Raw genomic sequence first — 18899 nt, forward strand, 5'->3', positions numbered from 1 at the left:
TGAAGGAGTGATGGAGTGATGGAGTGATGGAGTGAAATCGCTTCACCACTACAACTTGGAAAATAATATTTTCCAAGTTAATGACGTTCCCGCCATTCTGTCTCAGGTAGTTTCGAGAAAGTCGCTTGGGCTGTCCACGCAGTGCGCGAGTAACATCCTCGGAAGAACTGGGTACCATGTCTAAAATACGTTAGGTAGAAGATCTATATGGGGGATTCACTCTTATCTTGATAATCTCTTGACTCTTATTTAGTGGATTTACTTTTAACAAAAATCCCCAAAATTCTCCTGCAATAAAGGAAGGAAATCAATGTAAAATTACCCCGGAGGTCATCTTTTTCAGTTTCAGGCCGGCCAACTTTAGCCTACATGTTTGTGGAAAATTTCACCCAAGCGATCCCCGTTGACATTTCAGAAGTCACCGGCCTCGATTTGTTGCAAAACTCCGCACAATTTGTCAAGTTTAAACGGGTGCATCATGTGCGTTACATATGACGTCAACTTTATGGCGTTTACTCTCGTCGAATGTAGCTCGAGGCTAATGAGCTCGCCAAAATTCTCTCAGTCACTCTAAAATTATAGTACCTTGGAAGAGGACCATCGGCAACTAACGTGCTCAGACCAGGCTTCAAATTAGCTCTGCCCAAGCCCCGTACCGATTTTTTTGAAACGTAGTTTCTGTTACCGTGCGGCAAATTTGTGGAGTAGATTTCCGTCTAGCGTGAGAGCCATTAGATCTTTTATTAGCCTTAAAACAAGTAAATCAGTTTGTTTGTTTGTTTGTTTGTTTGTTTTTTCTTTTTCTTTTCTTTTTTCTTTTTTTTAAACTCAATCTTGTAATATAGCTGATGTTTCTGCCGTGTTTAAATAAAGTGAATTTATGCATGCTTTTTTTTTTAATCTCAATCTGCGACAAGGCCGCTCCTCAACTTCAAGAATATTCGAGGTATGATAACGATACTTATATAATGGCATAAGTATGTATGATGTGTATCGTGGTACGTCCAAAAATGTTTCCTTCTACGTGTTAATTACGTCATGAGATCCCCACGGCTACTATGAAAACTTTTAAATTCGCAGTACAGTAACAGGACATGCCAATTGTTACTAGAGAAATTTCTGGTTGGTTGCAAAGCTTTCCAACTTTTATTCAAATATTGAAAAAGTTATGAACAGTTAAAGTCAGCACGGGCACTTTCAGCATCCCGCCCTCTGCCTCGGTCAGTTCACAAGTGTGGCAGCTAGGGTTTTACACATTCTTTTGAGCATAATAGTGAAGTAAAAGAATCAGGCAGCACGCGGGAATAATACCTACAAAAACTGGCGGACAGTTGAGGGCTTTGGGCAGCCCAAGGGAGATCTGGGCATCAGTTGCTTGACTGTACGGTACATACAGGGCATGCCAACAGGTTGCGCTAATTCAACACTCGTCTGCTGCATCAGAGCCAGGTTTTTCATTTTCGCAATAACCAAGCTAGAGTAATGGAAGAATCCATTTAGGTGTAGCTCATGCTTCAACATAACAAGCGTTAATAATAAATATTAGCTTTTTATGTGGGCATAATGGAACATAACAGTGATGCCTTTCGAGCATAAACTGTGAGATTTGGTGGGCAAAATGTGTAAAACCCTACTGGCAGCGCCATGTTCAAAGACCGACCCTCAAATGCATGGGCGATCAACATGTATCTTACATTGAATTTTGTTTTCGTTTGGTTGGTGTCTCACTAGACTAAAACAACAGCAACTTGCATTGGGGAAAATAATGCAAAGCACTTCAGAAAGAAAAAATCCAAGAGGCGGGGCAAGCTCGCTGTCAATCATGTTCTTCTGGTGGATGAATGACGTCATAAAACTAGGAAATGGTCAACCGCTGACCGAGAAGAATTTGTTTCCTCTTCTTGAAGATTACAAAGCTGAGGTGCTCGTAAAAACTGCAGAAAAATGGTGGCTGAAAGAATCGAGAAGTAAGACACCACGTTTGTGGAAGGCAATGGCCGGACTTATTCCCTGGAAATCATATCTGATTATGCTGGCTTTACACACCCTTCGGTCTCTGAGCTTTGTCTCCTTGCCTGTTTGTCTTTGGCTTTTGTTAAAGACGCTAAATGATGCTTCGAATTCAGACATGAAGTTGGCATTTATCTACGTTGCAATTTTGGGGATGACAAGCTTAATACAAGCTGCGTCGACGCAACACTATGACTACCTCACTGAGCTGTGGGGATTGAAGCTGAAAGTGGCATTGATAGGACTTGTTCACAAAAAGGTAATGATTAACTAGCAGATTTAAAACTTGGATTCTGTTCTCTAATTTTGTTGCATCTTTCCGTGTTCCCAACGTTACCATGTATCCGTCCGTTTCGTTTACTCATGTATTTTCTATTCCAAATACCCAAGCCAAGAGATTGTACTTCCGAAGCAACATGCACAAAGTAATTTACAACTTTTTTTTTCGCGTCGAAGTTTGGACGATGGACGAATCAAAGTTATGTTTTACACAATGATTAGAGAAAATATGTGTTCCTCTATTCCTCGATCGTCGACAGATATAAAGAACATGCTGGGGTAGCAGATTAACCAACTAGACAAACGAACTAATTGTAGCTAATTGTCTTTTCTGTTTTTAGATTCTTGCTCTAAATCGTTGTCTGGAAACACTATAAACTTGGTCTCGAACGACGCACAAAAGATCGAGAAGTCCTTGAACCAACTGGGTATGGTGTTATTTGCTCCTTTGGAACTCAGTATCAGCCTGGTTATCCTGTGGTACTTGATTGGCTGGGAGGCCCTCGTTGGTGCTGCCTTTTATTTCGTTTTAGTCGTCTTTCAGCTGTTTATGGCGAGAAAGGCTGCCAAGTTTAGAGCCAAAGCGGCTGCTTTCACAGATGAACGGCTTGTGGTGATGAAAGAAATCATTTCTGGAATACGAGCGGTGAAGATGTACGCTTGGGAGTGGAAATTCAGAGACATTATCAGAGATCTTCGCAGGTAACAATGAATCGTTATTCTATGAAATTAAAATATTACATTGACTCATATATCACAAACATTGTCCCAAAAGGCTGGGTTTCGAAAATTGTGTCTACCTCATAAACATTGTGAGGCATAAATTCAAAACCTCTTTGACATTGCAGTTGTATATTCTGCTAGTTGGCATCAAAAGAAAGTTGTACCGCGCTGCGTGTTTTTAGTAGCCAAACCCTTCACAAAGGGCAGGACGCAATCCTAGGACCAGTGTAACTCCAACAGTGTTGATTAAAGAAAGAAGAAGAAAAGAAGAAATGTTCAAAAGCAAGATTAACCATCCTGCTGGAGAGTAATTCTCATGCTCCTCCTCCTGGCGAGTAGCAGGGAAAAAATAGTTAACGTGCACATAGCATATGTAGGGTGCAAAGAGTGTTATCACTCCTAGGGGACTACAAATGTTCTCTTGCCGAAAATGACATCACCGTGTGGAGGAAGTTATAAATAAGGGTGTTAAGGTGTTAATGGCATCATCTTAGTTACCGTCGGCTTGGCTGTTCCAGTCGCTTGGGCCAGCTGGGGAGCAGAAAAAAATGGGTGGGAGTGTTAGTTGAGAAGGCGCGAGAACACTGTGAACTTTTTAAGAGATCTTTATGAACGAGGGTCTTAAACCTAGTTTTTGCTAACCATTATTATGCTTGGAACATTAACCCTAGGACGTACAAGCTAATTCATACCCCCACCGTGGTACAAGGAGGGTGTAGATGGAGCCCCCCTCCCCCACCCCCTTGGTTTTCGTTCTGTTAGGGTAGAGCGAAATAAATTTGCGTTCATTAGATAACCCTGAGCTTGCTCTACAAGATGATACCATTTTTGTTGGTAATGGCGTCATTCTATCCGCCATCTTGGATCCGCCATCTGGGATACACAATAGACGTAAAAACAATTGCGCAGAGAATGAAGGAACAGCTACTGAAAGTTTCAGCCCCTTAAAGTAAATCGTCTTTTCAAAATTTTGAAAAAACCTTATGGGGAGGTGGCATCCACCACCTCCCCCCCCCCCCCGAATTGTACGTCCGAGGGTTAACCCTGCTCCTGTTAACGTTTGTCTTTTTACAGAAAGGAGATGACAATCATTCGCTTAAAAGGCGCCATTGTCTCCATGGTGTGCGTTTTGTTCTTCACCACACTTCCAATCGCCGCTCTGATTTCTGTAACAACACTAGTTATGACAGGAACGCAATTATCATCTTTTAGTATATTTACACTTCTTCTGAGCTTAATGACGATAAGAACTACATTTTGCTACAACTTGAGCATGTCCATGCAAATGGTCGCAGATGCTAAAGTAGCACTTGACAGAATACAGGTTTTCCTTGAAAAAAGGATGTCAAAGATGAAAGTAACCGAGCAATCCGAGCAGCATGGCTCTAAGCAAATTTTCGCAGAACAGGTTCATCCTGTTAATACTATTATAGTCCAGTCTAAGAACACTCAGAGAACAGTGGCTATCCAGCTGGCTAATATACCGAGAACAAGACGACTCCGCAGGAAATCATTTACAAACATTCACTGCCAACTCAGTACCTACAAAGACCGCAATCATTTCCTCTAGCTCTTTTCCCAAAGCTCCATTGAAAATGAAACTTAGCGATTCAGGCCCCCAAAAGCCTTATATCAGCATTCATGAGATGTCCTGCTCTTGGAATCAAGATGGCCCCGCCCACAGCTTAAGAGGCATAACTTTAAATGCCTCCAGAGGTGACTTGATAGCGATAACAGGGGCAGTTGGAAGTGGAAAATCCTCTCTGCTAACAGTCATTCTTGGAGAACTACCTCTACGCAAGGGAAAGATATCGTATCATGGCAAAGTGGCCTATGCTCCTCAAATACCCTGGGTATTTTCTGGGACAATAAGGGAAAACATTTTGTTCGGTTTGCCATTCGACCAGAAGAAGTTCCAGCGTATTTTAGACATCTGTGGGTTGACGAAAGATTTGGCGGACCTCACCAATGGAGACCTAACGGAAATTGGACAGCGTGGAGCGTCCCTCAGTGGAGGTCAGAAAGCACGTGTGGGTTTAGCTCGTGCAGTGTATTCAGACGCTGATATCTACCTGCTTGACGATCCACTGAGTGCAGTTGACACTAAAGTAGGAAGAAAACTTTTCAAGAGTTGCATACTGGACTATTTATCGGGTCGCATTCGCTTGCTGGTTACCCACCAGTTGCAGTGCTTGAAAGATGTGGATCGCATTGCTGTGATGAAAAACGGTTCAATCATTTGCCAGGGAGGATACAGGGAACTTACAGAGAGCGGCATATTCTCAGATTATTTGGAATTATCTCAGCCGAATGAGGATGATCCAAAGCGCGCAAACAGTGTGAGTCTTAACCAATTTAAGGAAGACGACGTCATAAAGAGGTCGTCATTTTCTTCGGTTTCGTTAGTGAATGAACACGTTGCACATAAAGTTAACATGTCTGTTGTTGACAATCTCAAGTTATCTACGCACCAAGAGAAAGAAAGTGACGGCGTTTCAAACTTGAGCGATGAATCGTCTCTCCACAAGTGGTCGCGATCGGTACCCTCAAAATACGCCCATCAACAGGCTCATGGCTTGAAAGAAGAGGAGGAAAATAAGAGAGCTGGAACTGTCACCTGGAGACTCTACTGGGATTATTTCAAAGAAGAACTGCCAGTTCCCATTATCGTACTTGGTGCGGTTTTAATGGTATCAGCACAAGGTAAAAAGACTAGAAATATATTTTTACTCTGACCCTATTTAGTCTGGAAAAGGAGAATCGAGGGGAAACATAGTGCCCCCGCAGTCAAAAATTGAAATAATAGTAATAATGGCCATGCAACTTGAAGTTTTGTTAAAAGATAGCGGTACATACTAATTACTTTGGTCCATTTAAGATAGCATGGATACTGTTGCAAAATACATAGGAGCACTTTTTTGGCACCCTATTTTCCCCACCGCACCCTCCCACTCGACCCTCGCAGGCTCACTGACGAAAACAAAATAACCAATCCTAATAAGACGTAATAACACGCCCCACTTTTGATAAAGTCATTCTAGGATGTTTGGCGTCCTTCGTATACCGGAATCTCGGCCAGCAAAAGTAAAAAGTAGCTACACGTTTTCGTGTAACTAGCTAAGTAGAAGTCTCATCCATTTTTGGTCAAAGGTTGCTTGTTATTATGTAAAAAAAAAAAAAAGAATCAGTAATAATAATGTGTTTTCTGATGTTTTTGCTTCAAGCAGAATTTGTGAAAACGTTATGTCATTTGAAATGTATGGTGTTAACTGGCTAAACTTAAGTAATTTCATCACTGTTTCAAAACAAAGAATTCTTGCACGCAAGATGAATTGCATCGCAAAATAAATCGAGTTGACAATGCTGCCGCTTAGGGATTTTCAAATACTTCAATGTAACATGTAATCCCACTTAAGAACTGAAACACGGCAATTCGGAATCAACTAATGACATTTATATTTAACTGGTGGTTGACTAGAATCGCAGAGATGTCATATGACCAACAAAAAGCACCAGCCACTCAAGTCATACACGCCTGTCTGGTGGCGGTGTCCATTATTGTCATGGCAGCATCGTGTTTCTTATTTCACTTCCTCCTTTTGAAAGCGGCTGAAAATCTCCACAATAAAATGACACTGACTACGCTCCATGCTCCTGTGCTATTTTTTGACACAAACCCAGCTGGCCGTATCCTCAATCGGTTTTCCAAAGATGTGGGTTGTATGGACGATGTGTTGCCACAGCTATTTTTACAGGCCGTCATAATTTGCCTTTCCTCGCTCAGCGCCATGTTGGTTCAGGCTGTAACAAACTACTGGATATTCTTAGTTCTTCTTCCACTTACTGGGATTTTGGCTTACTATGCACGCTATTACCTGAAATCCGCCAGAGAGCTGCAGAGGATCGAGGCCTTGAAATGCAGCCCTGTGTACTCACACATCACGGAGACGTTAAATGGATTAGAAATAGTACATACGTCGAACATGAACAGCGCATTTCTGGACAGGCTTCAAAGGTTAGTCTTGATCTAATCAATTACGATAATAATCAATATTTCTATGGCGCAAATCTGATCAAATGCGCCTTAGAAACTATGTAAATAAGATGATTAATAAAAAAAAATTATTTACAATTCTAGTGAAAAGAAAAGGAGAAATATCGAATGCTAATCAGTATAGCAAATGTAAATAAAAATGCCTTCAATTTGAACTTAAAACGTTCAAATGTAGTCAGGTGCTTGGCCATGTATGGCCTTAAAAGTAATTATTAATATCTTTGGAGTGAGCTGGTCTTACTAGTAAGAAGGAGAACCATTAGATATCAAATTAAGATACAGTCTTAACCTTGGAGAGTTAGGATTTGTGGCACTACACACACAAATACTTAACGACATACAATTACCGAATTCTTATTAGAGACGCGTCCGGAAAACCTTCTTGGACGGGAAACTCGTCTTCAGACGGAAACCTCGTCTGAAACCAGTAGAGGACGAGATTCCTGTCTCAAATTTACCCGTCTACTTTTCCGTTCAAATCGATGGGAGAAAAAAAAAAGAAGAAAAATTCGTCTTAGAGGAAACGCTCTCTCAAATTCATTCTGGACGCGAAAATAACGACGAGGTTCAGTCGCAATTTTCAGACCGTTTACAGTACTTAAATTCATATCCTATCAAACCGAATTCAGTATGCGACTAGTTTCCCATCTTCAAACCGGGTACGCATAAACTCATAAATAAATTGGGGGTGGGAAAAGGAAGTATATGATCTTGATTTTCCTGTGGAAACGTTAGGCCTAAATATGTAACTCATTCACAATGAAAGTCAGTTTCACATATCTTGTTTAGTCAACTTGCAATGTATAAAGTAACTTGTATAAAGTAAGTTATTTCCAAAGTAATCCCTTTCAAGTCACTTTTAGACGTAGTACCCAGTCCTTCTGCGGATAAACTTACCACTCTTGTGGCATTGATATTCTCATGGAAGATTAAAATATGTGTAAAGCTGCTTGGACTGTCCACATGAGAAAAATCCGCATCACAGGATTGTCTATTCCTAGACCCTCCTGAGATTACCGAAATCAGGAATGCTCTAAAAATAACTTGAGAAGGATTAACTTGACAATAAGACCAATATATACTCCAAAAATATACTCAATGCACACTCAATGTATACTCAATATACTCGATGCATACTCTTTATCCTCTCTTGCTTAAATTTAACCGGGCCCGTCCTTGAAACATAAAACTGTATTATTTACGTGCGTAAACAAACTGACTTCACAAGGTAAAAGATGTCTTCCAATAGATAATTACCTTTATGAGATGCGCCTGGAGGGATTCATGGAAGTTGTGTTCAACATCTTGTAGTATCCGGGTGTTTATTTTGATGAATACAACTGCGATGATTCCCTGCAGGCGCGTCTCACAGAAGGCGTCGGCCATTGTGTCTCTTCAGGTATCAAGACGAGAATACAAAAGCCTTTTTTATGGTCGTTTCCTGCACTCGTTGGTTGAGTATTCGCTTGGATCTTCTCTCCAGTCTGTTCGTCACGATTGTTGCCGTGGCCACTATGTTGATCACCAATAGTCCTGGTGAGTTGATGCAAGCTAAGTCGGTTGGGCATGCTATCCCGGATGTTATTTCTCACCAGTGCTCCCTTGCCCTCTATTTTCTGGCATTTTTATTCGATCGTTGAACGGTGGGTAGAATCGCGAGAGAACTGAACGCCAGCTCTCTATTATTTGTTTAGCTCACTTCCCTCGCCTACCTGCCCCAACCTCCTCGTGCTTTCGCGCTCGAGTTCGCCTCGCGCGCTTTTTATTTCGCATGTGTTGAAAAATAGAGAGCCTGTGAACAGTTTCCCTGCGACCACTCTCGGAAGCGACCAACTCTAGTTACGACCTCCATAGTGAAACACCGTTTCATTTGTCGTTTAAACTCTACAAGTAAAAACCCTCGTGGACCCTTGTGAGCGACTGCTCCCGTAAGGGACTGCATTTGCTTATGGGAAATACCAGATGGTTGTTTCCTTTGTTTTCAAGTTCTTTTTAACAACCTCTCAGAGAGTCTGACTCGTATGATCAAAACTTTTATAAATGCAATTCTGGGATAAACGTTTAAGCGATATGTCGAGTGTTCCCCCGGGGAGGAGCACTCCCAGATAAAAAGGACGGGGGGTCCTCGTCGGTTTTAATTTGGTACCTTTCAGGGTGTTCAGCCTCAGTAGGTCCACAGCGGGAGCTTTACCCGTACCTTTTAGGGCATTGAGCCGCAAACAATATGATAGGAGATACCTGACAATTATCTCATTTCTAATTTTGTATCATTTACAGCGGGGAGTCACAACTCATCAATTAAAAGTGTCTCGTTGTTATTTTAGAATTGGTAACTCTTAGGAGTGAAAAAAAATTCAAGCCACGCCCCCACAACAGGATCTCTTTGAGAGCACACCCGACCTTTTTATATGGGAGGACCCCCTCCGGGGGGGGAGGGGGAGGCTAAGAGATCTGGAAAGCGACCAATCCCAGATCTTGTTTAAATGTGTGGTCGCCCTCAGGCGAACAGCTCTAAATACGTGCGTTTTCTCGAATTTCGGATTTTCTTGTTGTCTTTCCCAGCCTTGGCTGGACTTGCCCTCACTTATGCATTGCAAACACTGGATGCCACACAATATGGTATACGACTGGCTGCAGAGGTGGAAAACTCGATGACGTCGGTCGAACGTGTCCTGACATACGCAAAAATCGAATCCGAACCCGGCTACAGCACAAAGGCTGTTCCTCCAAAATCTTGGCCACATGAGGGGAGCTTGGCGATACGGGATCTTTCTTTGGTTTACTTTGACGGAGGACCTCGCATCTTGAAGGACATCAACTTTTGTGTTTCTAGTAAGGAGAAGGTAGGAGTTGTGGGTCGCACCGGCGCTGGAAAGTCATCTCTGGTATCCGCTTTGTTCCGTATGCCTGACTATCTCGGAAAGGTAAAATACTGAATCCATTGCTTGTAGCGGCTTTTCAATACAAGGAGAAACCACTACGAAAACAAAGAAACATTTTTGGACCGACTCGAACAGGAGACCTAGAAAGTTTTTCAAAGTTTTGATTCGTTAAAACGTTTGCTCTCCAGTACAGTTAAGCCCACTTCACCCTCGCGACATCACGACATAAGAAGGACGTACGTTGTGTGTGTGAACATCCTGACATGATGACATAATAGCAACATAACAGAATGCAGAAAAAACTGATCTTTTCATTTGTCATGATGTTGATGTTCACATTACCGACATAAGTGATTACGTCGTTTTGTTGTTATGTCATTACATGTATGTCGCTGGTGTGAGCCATGCCTTAAAGATTAATGTTGCTGTTGCCTTAACATTATATTTAATTGTACTATGGATCTTGTGATTTTACGTAGGAAATATATAAATCATATTAAAATATGCCAGTGGAGTCTTGAGTTGTCAGTTTTTCTGTAATTGTCCCAGTTTCAGATTGTTTACCACTGTGTATATTCTGAAATAAGCGGAATGACAAATTACGCAAAAATTTATGTCGGTTCCTATGTTTACTTTTCAGGTGTCAGTTGATGGTGTCAATATTGTTTCTATCCATCTACAAAAGGCTCGCAAGTCAATGGCCGTGATAACCCAGGATCCGGTGCTATTTAGAGGCACGTTAAAAAGTAACATTGACCCATTTTCACAACACACAGATCAAGAACTTTGGGAAGCTCTGGAAGAGGTACAATTGAAACCTCTTGTGAACGAATTGCCAGGACAGCTCGAGTTCAAGCTGAAAGAATGTGGAACAAACTTAAGCGTTGGTGAGAGGCAGTTGGTGTGCTTGGCTCGTGCACTGGTCCAGAAGAGCAAGATCATCATCATGGATGAAGCCACCGCTAATGTGGATTTCAAGACTGATCGTCTGATCCAGGAAGTCATTCGCGACAAGTTTAAGGATTCCACAGTACTGACCATTGCTCATCGACTGAACACCATCCTAGATTACGACAAGGTGCTGGTTCTTGATGGTGGACAAGTGGTGGAGTTTGACAAACCTGAAGTGCTGATAAGGAAGGGTGGACTATTTGCTGAGATGATCAGAAGTCAGACACAAAAAAGAAAGAAGTGAAAATTACAGCATAGTGACCCAATGCGTACTTATCAAACTGTTCCTACTCAGATTAATAATGTAAATGCAGACTTTGTTATACCAACTAAAGTAAAAGGGCAAAGGATGTATAGGGAGTGAAAACTGGACAAAATAACAACGGATTTAAGAAAATGTAGATAAATATTTTTAGTAGTTGTACTTTTCGTTGCTACATGGTATCCTGGGGTAGTATACACTCAAATGGTCATATTCCACTGAACTGAGTCCCATAAAATCTGTGAATAGGAGCGCGCTATGCTACACATTTGGGATGCATGGCTGAGTCAAGAATCTTTACACTTGATGGCTAAAAATAAATTTACAAGTGTGAAGTGTTGCTAAAAAAAGATGGTGTGTTTGCAGTAATTGCGAGAAGCCAAATCAGAGTTGTGCGAAACATCGACAACAGAATATGGCATAACACCTTAAACGGAGATGGTTTATCAGTTGTTTTATATAATAATCTAATGAATACGCGCGCTCTGATTGGTCAATCAGCTATGGTTTATTGTGCCAGTAAACTCATGGAAATTTTGCGTGTCTTCAGAATTATTATATTAAAGCAATAGACCACAAGTTTTTATGGTTTATAGGCTGATAAACCACGCGGGGTGTTGAAGAACACGAGAAGAATTCGTAAATCACGAGCCGCAGGCTCGTGATTTACGAATTCTTTTCGTGTTCTTCCAACATCCCGCGTCGTTTATCAGCCTATAAACCATAAAAACTTGTGGTCTATTGCTTAATTCGCTGAGTCTGAAATACACTGGGAATGTTTCCCCTATTCAGCTGTGAGGGTTAACCTGACTCGGGAAACAAATTGAGTGAGGAAACAACAATTTTAGAACGACATGTCGTAATAATCGATACAAGTAGACCATTAACACAGTCAACTCTCGTCTTGCGGATACCCCGCTGTTACGGACGCTCGCTATTACGAACAAAATCCAGATCCCCGGACACCACGCATTTCTCATATAACATAATTATGTAAAGTTACAGTCTGCTGTTCATCATTTGTCAAAATTCAATTCAAAAGACTTCTAGAATGTTTATTTTCACAACAGTTCTTCATTACAGTGCTGGAAATAATTTTTCTTCTTTAACAGGACAAGTGTCCTTTCAAATCTTCATTTTGGTCGGACATCTTATCAATTTGACCGGACACTAATTTGCATAATTGATGAGTGGGTGAGTGAGTGAGTGAGTGAGTGAGTGAGTGAGTGAGTGAGTGAGAACTTTATTTGAGTGTCAAAAACCTTATAGCCTGGAAATAATACACCATACTAATTAGGGGACACTGCTAAAAAAAACTATAGTAGTACTAATATTAATACAATAAAAAATAAATGATTTGAAGGGCATTATGTGCAGCATAGGATGCAGCCCTTACAGCCGGTGTCGATTAAGCGAGTTATATTCCTTTTGCGAATATAGTTTGTAAAACCTGCAGTGTCTTCGCTGATCTGTCAGCCATAGACAGTTTGCCCCATAATTTGGGTCCTACATAACGTAGAGAGTGCTTCCCCTAAGTAACAGTGTTGTATCTAGGAGTAGAAAAATCTGATTGTCTCAGGTTGTATGCGGAAATATGCTCGTTAAAAATGTTACAGATGCTTTTAGGACATAGCCTATGTTTAACTTTATACATGAGAATACAGATGTCTTGTAAACGCCTGTTCGCTAGAGTTGGCAACTTGGCTGTCTCCAGTAGCTGAGTATAGCTAGCATGCTTGTCCTTGTAAACGGCCCTCAAGCCCCTTTCCTGTAGTCGTTCAAGTTTACGTGCATCGCTAGCTCTGCAGAAGTGCCACACTAGGTGACAATAAGTAAGGCAAGGTAGTACAGCTGACTTGTATAACTGAAGTTTGGCCTTAGTGGGGATTAAATTCCTTAGTCGCATTAGTACGCCGATTCTCTGACTTGCCTTTATGTAGGCTGAGCTAACCTGTTCCGAAAAATTCAGTTCGGAGTCAATAGTTACCCCGTAAAAGTTTAAGAGTATCTGGTGTCTCAATTTTCTGATTGTTAGTATAGATCACTGCACTAGTGCCTGAGTCAGTTGTCTTGCTGCAGCCGATGTTCAACGTCTGATAGTTCTTTAGGTTTCCGGCCAGCAAGTTGGACTCGTACCACTTTGTTGCCTAATCCGCACTTTCACTAAGCTTGGATGTAACCTCCACTAGATCATGACCACGTGACCATTGATTAGCATAATTAATTAGCATAATACAAGTTATTAACTTAATCTACAAGATGACTGCGCGAATCTCTCCTCTTTATCTCCTGATTATATGTCCTTCAAGCAAACCTGGTTTTCTATTGAATTTTACCATTAAAGGAGCACAACGCTGACTTGGACGCTAGTTTTCGCACTTTGAAAAAAGTTCACCTCAACCTGAAATCAAAGTACATCTAGAAATCCGTTTCAATCTTTGCAGTGTTTTTCTTGACTTTCAATCGTTCACTGAAAAACCTGTTTTTAAGTGTGCTTTTGCTCAATCCTATGATACTATTTTTATCATATTTGGTTAAAAACAGTATCGATCGCGTCTCTGTGATATGCAAATTAGCTATGAAATCGTATCTAATGCGCGTATGCACCAGCTGACTGTGTCCCTTTAAAGCAGGAGCCCATCACTAGGAGTGTACAACTATCCCAATTATTCCTGTACCGGCGTTTTCACAGACCACTCTATTTTTAGTTTGAATTTACCGCGAATTCAGCCCCTCCCCCCGGGAACCTCAGTGACCAATCACAAGCATGGACTTTATAATTTCACCAGAAGATTAGGTCGACATGTCCACCTGAGGCCGCCATTTTTCTCCTTACTGATTCGCGCTCGTATAGACCGGAACTGACCTTCTTCGTGGGAAAAGAAGCCTAAAAATAGACCGCTCTGTAAAAATACCATGACACAGGCTTAGTATAGGAGTTGCAGGCTCCTAGTGATGTGCTCCTGCCCAAAGTTGACTCAAGGGTACAAACATGAAGTGCTAACAGCATATCGCAACGCACGTAGTGAAAAGGCATCACGCAGAAAGGTATCACGCGAAAGGTATTACTCTTACTAAAAGGTATCACGCGAAAAGGCATTACGCAAACAGGCATCACGCAAAAAGGCATAACACTTCTGCGCTTCTGCTTGTGTCTTTACACGTAATCTCCCTCTCAGTCGCACCATAATAAAGGAGAGGTTTAGCTGCAGTAGTGAATTCATGTTCAGGAGCTTCTTGTACTATCGCCAATGTCATACGAAGAACGCTCAGCACTTGTCCGCCATCCTGAAAAATACTCGCCGATCTCACCGATCGGAAAGAAATGCAATCGTTTTTGATTCCATTGCTCACTTGCTGTATTAACCCTTTCAAGGCACGCCTCCTGTACTGAATTAATACCTCGCGAGGGGGCAAAAAACTTGAGAAGCCTTGAGATGCCTTTTCGCGTGATGCCCTTCAGCGTGATGCCTTTTCGCTTGATGCCTTTAAGCGTGATGCCTTTAAGCGTGATGCCTTTTCAGGTGATACCCTTAAGTGTGATGCCTTTTCGCGTGATGCATTTTAGTGTGATGCCTTTTTGTGTGATGCCTCTTTGCGTAATGATTATTTGTAGAATCGGCTAGTTGCCATTCAGCTTTGGATTGATGCATGTACAATTTGGATGATTTGATATCAATTACTGAGTATTGAATTTTGTCATAGATATACCTCCATACAAAATATGGGCTCAATGATTAGTCAGAAAGGGTTCCTTGTATAGTCTGCTCCTTCAGTCTCAGATGAGAATGATGTGAATAGTAACTGGCACGCCAGAAAGCTTCGCATCGTTGTGTTCTGCTTAAGAAGTGAACTTGAAATATAACGACAGATATAGAAGGTGGACCTTATGACTGAATGTTCAGGAAATCGAGAGGGCCCTGGCTCGTGTCCAAGGCCGCATGTATTTTTATTCGATAAATCTGGCATCTGATGTAGGCTGCCAGCTTTTATCAAGAATTATTTTATAGCAAACAAGTTAACTAAGAAAAACTAAATTCTAGTTGGTTTAAATAACGCTAAGATGGTCCCCTCGCAAATTAGCTTGGGCAACTTCCTTTTTTTTATATTTTGAAGGCTCCAGAATCAAAATGGTTTCTTGTCAATTGTAAAATTATCCAGTCATAAAAAAACACAAAAATATTTTATTTTGCACAGATTCGCGAGAGAAAAAGAGAAAGATTTTCCCAATGCGGACGCCAGACTAGTCCCGATATACTTCAACCCACTCATCGCTGATCTCAAACTGACAAATTACAATTAAATTCGTTTTCAAACATCTGATATTAAATTTGTCGAAGGTCTGCACGGGCATCGTGTCAACCCTCTCCCTACTTCATTCATCACCCCTCGCATCTGAAAAGACGACCAAAGACGACCACTCACTCCTCCAAGAAAATAAGAACCAATTCTTTTTTTAAAAAAAAGACGATTTACTCTAACGGGGTGAAACTTTCAGTAGCTGTTCATTCATCCTTTGCGGAGATTTTGATATGTCAATTGTGTGTCTCTCATTTTTGACGTTGCCATGGCAACCTCGACTTTCAACTTTTTTGACATAATCCTGTTTTTTTTCCTGGTTTCATATACATTTCATGAGCATTCTAACTAGATTTTGCGTTAATTTCCATTATTTTTTTACTTTTTAAAACATAGTGAAATCCAAGATGGCGGATTAAAGATTGCGGGTCAAATGACGTCATTTGACTTCGTATGACGTCATAACCAACAAAAATGATATGATCTGTTGAGCAAGCTCAGGGCTGTCTAACCAATGTAACTTTATTTCGCTGTGCTTTCAACAGAACTAAAACCTAAGTGAGGAGTTTTATCAATCCCCCACCTTGTACCACGGTGGAGGTATGAGTTAGCTTGTACGTCCGAGGATTAACTTTGCTCGCGCTATGAGCATGAATCATTAACTATACGGAATATACCATTTTGCTAATGCTAGCTCCAGTCCTGTTACATAATCAGTTTATGTAAGTCCATTCATTCCGTCAGGTTTCAGGTACAGTCGTAATGTAGAGTGTTTGATAATTAGTCTGCGTAGTCTCCAGAGATGATTCTGGAACTTTCCAAGATTTACATAAGTTTAAAAACTCGTGAGGTTAGCTAAACATTATTCATTATTAGTGCGTGTGTGTTCAAGGAATAAAACTTTTGTCAACCGGAGCAGTTAACAAGCCCCTTGTCAATGGGGGCAAAATTTCAACAACTTAATGAATTAATGAGGCCATTTTTGGTCGAGTGATCACTTCGTGCCCCCACAAGGGAATGGACCTAGGAAATATTTGCATTAGCAAAATGGCTTATTTGATAAGCAATAGACTGCAAGGCTGATACTACGTGAAAAACGTTTGGAGACACTAACATGACAAGAACCGATAAAGTAGGATCGCAACAGTGGACAGCTGTTTCGCACTTCTTGGGGCTCGTCAGCACTGTGTAGCGAAGAAATGTAAAGCCTTGCAGTCTATTGCTTGTCTTCATACATTTTTTTGGCTGATCAGATCTCTTGTAGATCCTACGTTGGCAGCGTTTATCGTGTGCGGTCCCTTGCAGTTTCTGGTTTCTCATTTGATACTATGATTTTTCAAGCTGTGATATAAAATATATAATATATACGATCATGTGTTCATCTACAAACCCATTTCTTACGTTGAGAGAATTCATATTAAATCGCTGTAGTGGTTGCAGAGAGAACTGAAAGTAAATACGGAATGACAAATGACGTTCGCAATTACCTTGCAATTAATTAAGCGAAGTGCACGAACCGAAGACGATGAGGTAATTCAACCTCATTCCCAGGCTATCTCATCTTTCCCCTCCCCTCTTGATCCAGGGGGCGGGAAGATGAGAGACCCTGCCTGACAACGAGGTTGGGCTTACGAGGGTTAATAGATGATTAAAAAGGACGCTACAAGGTGAAATAAGGAAGGGACTCTTCTTGCTCCTAAAAGGACATAGGAAGTTTTCATTCATAATATTTTAGTTCACATGTTTACATCGCACTTTGCGGTAATTAACAATTAGACCCGTAGCCCTTGCGGGCTACGGGTCAATAGCCCATGAGGCGAAGCCGAATGGGCTATTGACCCGTGACCCTTGAGGGCGAAGGGTCTAATTGTTTTAGTATCACCCAACTAGTCGGACAGAAAAGGCAATAATAAAGTTAGCAAATGCAAGTTGAAGAAATATTTATTTGGGAATAAAACGAAAGAAAGCGTCACGCTCGATGGCGCCAATTTCGTTACTCGAGGACTATTACTAATAGTCCTCTAGTAGCGTAACCAATCAAAATGCAGGATTTGCATTAGTCCACTAGTTGGGTGATACTAACTAATAATAGTTCCCTGTTATCAGTGCTACCAGCACTTCGAGACATTGTTTTCGACGCAGTCACCTTCATTAAATCATTTTAGTTAAGAATCAAACGAAAGAACTAATCTAATATAAAACTATAACCCTCGGCTATTCTAATAATTCAATATCTTGGTAAAGTTGTCGTTTGTAAACGGATCAGAGAGCGACTTATTGAAACGTTTTTGTAACAAATAAAAACATAGGCACGCAAGGCGTGCAAGAGTGTTTTTTTTTTTGTGAAGTCTCGGAGATAGGAGCATTCATGGAGCTGTTTACAGTAATAATTTGGTTAATTCGACAAGTTATTTTGGTTGCGGTGTACAGCAAGAAAGAAACTGGGAATTGATGATGTACATACGATGTTACATCGGTAATGGTAAGATGACTAAATAGTAAGCCATAAAATGTTTGACTGAACAAACTACAGTAATCTGACACATCTCCAAATTAATGTAGATACCATCTTATTTTTTTTTTTTGATTCGTTCTTTGATAAAACCCACACTGTGATTGGTGTGACACGTGCACATGCATAATTCCCTCACTCACCGATCACATAGCCCTTCCAACCCCCAAGAGGAATTTTTGCTCAAAAATACCCAAGTTAAGAGACCTTTACGCATTTTATACGAGTCCTAAGTTTACCCTTTTTACACAACACAACACAACAACACTACTTCACCGAAAATTGAAAGAAAGAGAAAAAAACCTCCCTGACACATTGAAAGTCCCATTTAATTACATTGCACTTTAACTTGGTGCCACGCAGTCTTCAAAGAACATTTGAGCAGTTTTGATACTTTTTACCTTTAGAAATATCGGACTGAAAAGAATGTCATAAAATGCTCATCAAATAAAAATGAACTGCTTCTGGAGAAACGTAAAAACCGTCCAGAAATGAAAGATTTTTTTGTTTAATATCCTGGGAACAATAGCCGATAACTTGTCAGCTCTAATTGAATTTACTCCCATATAAAAAACAGAAGTGTTAAGTTACCATTTGTAACTAAAGATAGCAAGCATCTCGTGGGAACAAGTGGTGACGATTCGTCAGCTCTAATTGGATTTACTCCCTTGTGAAAAACAAGAGTGTCAAATTACCCTTTGTAACTAAAAAATAAAAATATCTCGTTATTTTTGCATGCAACAAGAACAAAACAATCGTCACCTGCACTTACTATTGTAAACGTTGAAACTGTTTCAAATCTAAATAGTCTCGTCTCCTCTAAAACATGTCCTAAGAACTAGAAGCGACGATTCGTGACCTCTAATTGAATTTACTCCTTGTGAAAAACAAAAGTATCAAGTTACCTTTGTAGCTAGTTGCATTTTC

At 40.8% G+C, this 18899-nt stretch overlaps 1 pseudogene across 1 annotated transcript; it reads left to right on the forward strand.

Moving 5' to 3' along the window:
- Nucleotides 1-1011: 1011 nt before the first annotated feature.
- Nucleotides 1012-11433, forward strand: LOC145500162 (ATP-binding cassette sub-family C member 4-like; annotated as a pseudogene). Its single transcript, XR_014051024.1, has 8 exons — nucleotides 1012-2269; nucleotides 2631-2991; nucleotides 4087-5715; nucleotides 6163-6178; nucleotides 6473-7027; nucleotides 8466-8602; nucleotides 9629-9990; nucleotides 10589-11433. The product of XR_014051024.1 is annotated as an ATP-binding cassette sub-family C member 4-like (transcript).
- The last annotated feature ends 7466 nt before the right edge of the window (nucleotides 11434-18899 follow it).

This window comes from Orbicella franksi, chromosome 10 (assembly GCF_964199315.1).
Source record: "Orbicella franksi chromosome 10, jaOrbFran1.1, whole genome shotgun sequence".
NCBI classification, from domain to species: Eukaryota; Metazoa; Cnidaria; class Anthozoa; order Scleractinia; family Merulinidae; genus Orbicella; species Orbicella franksi.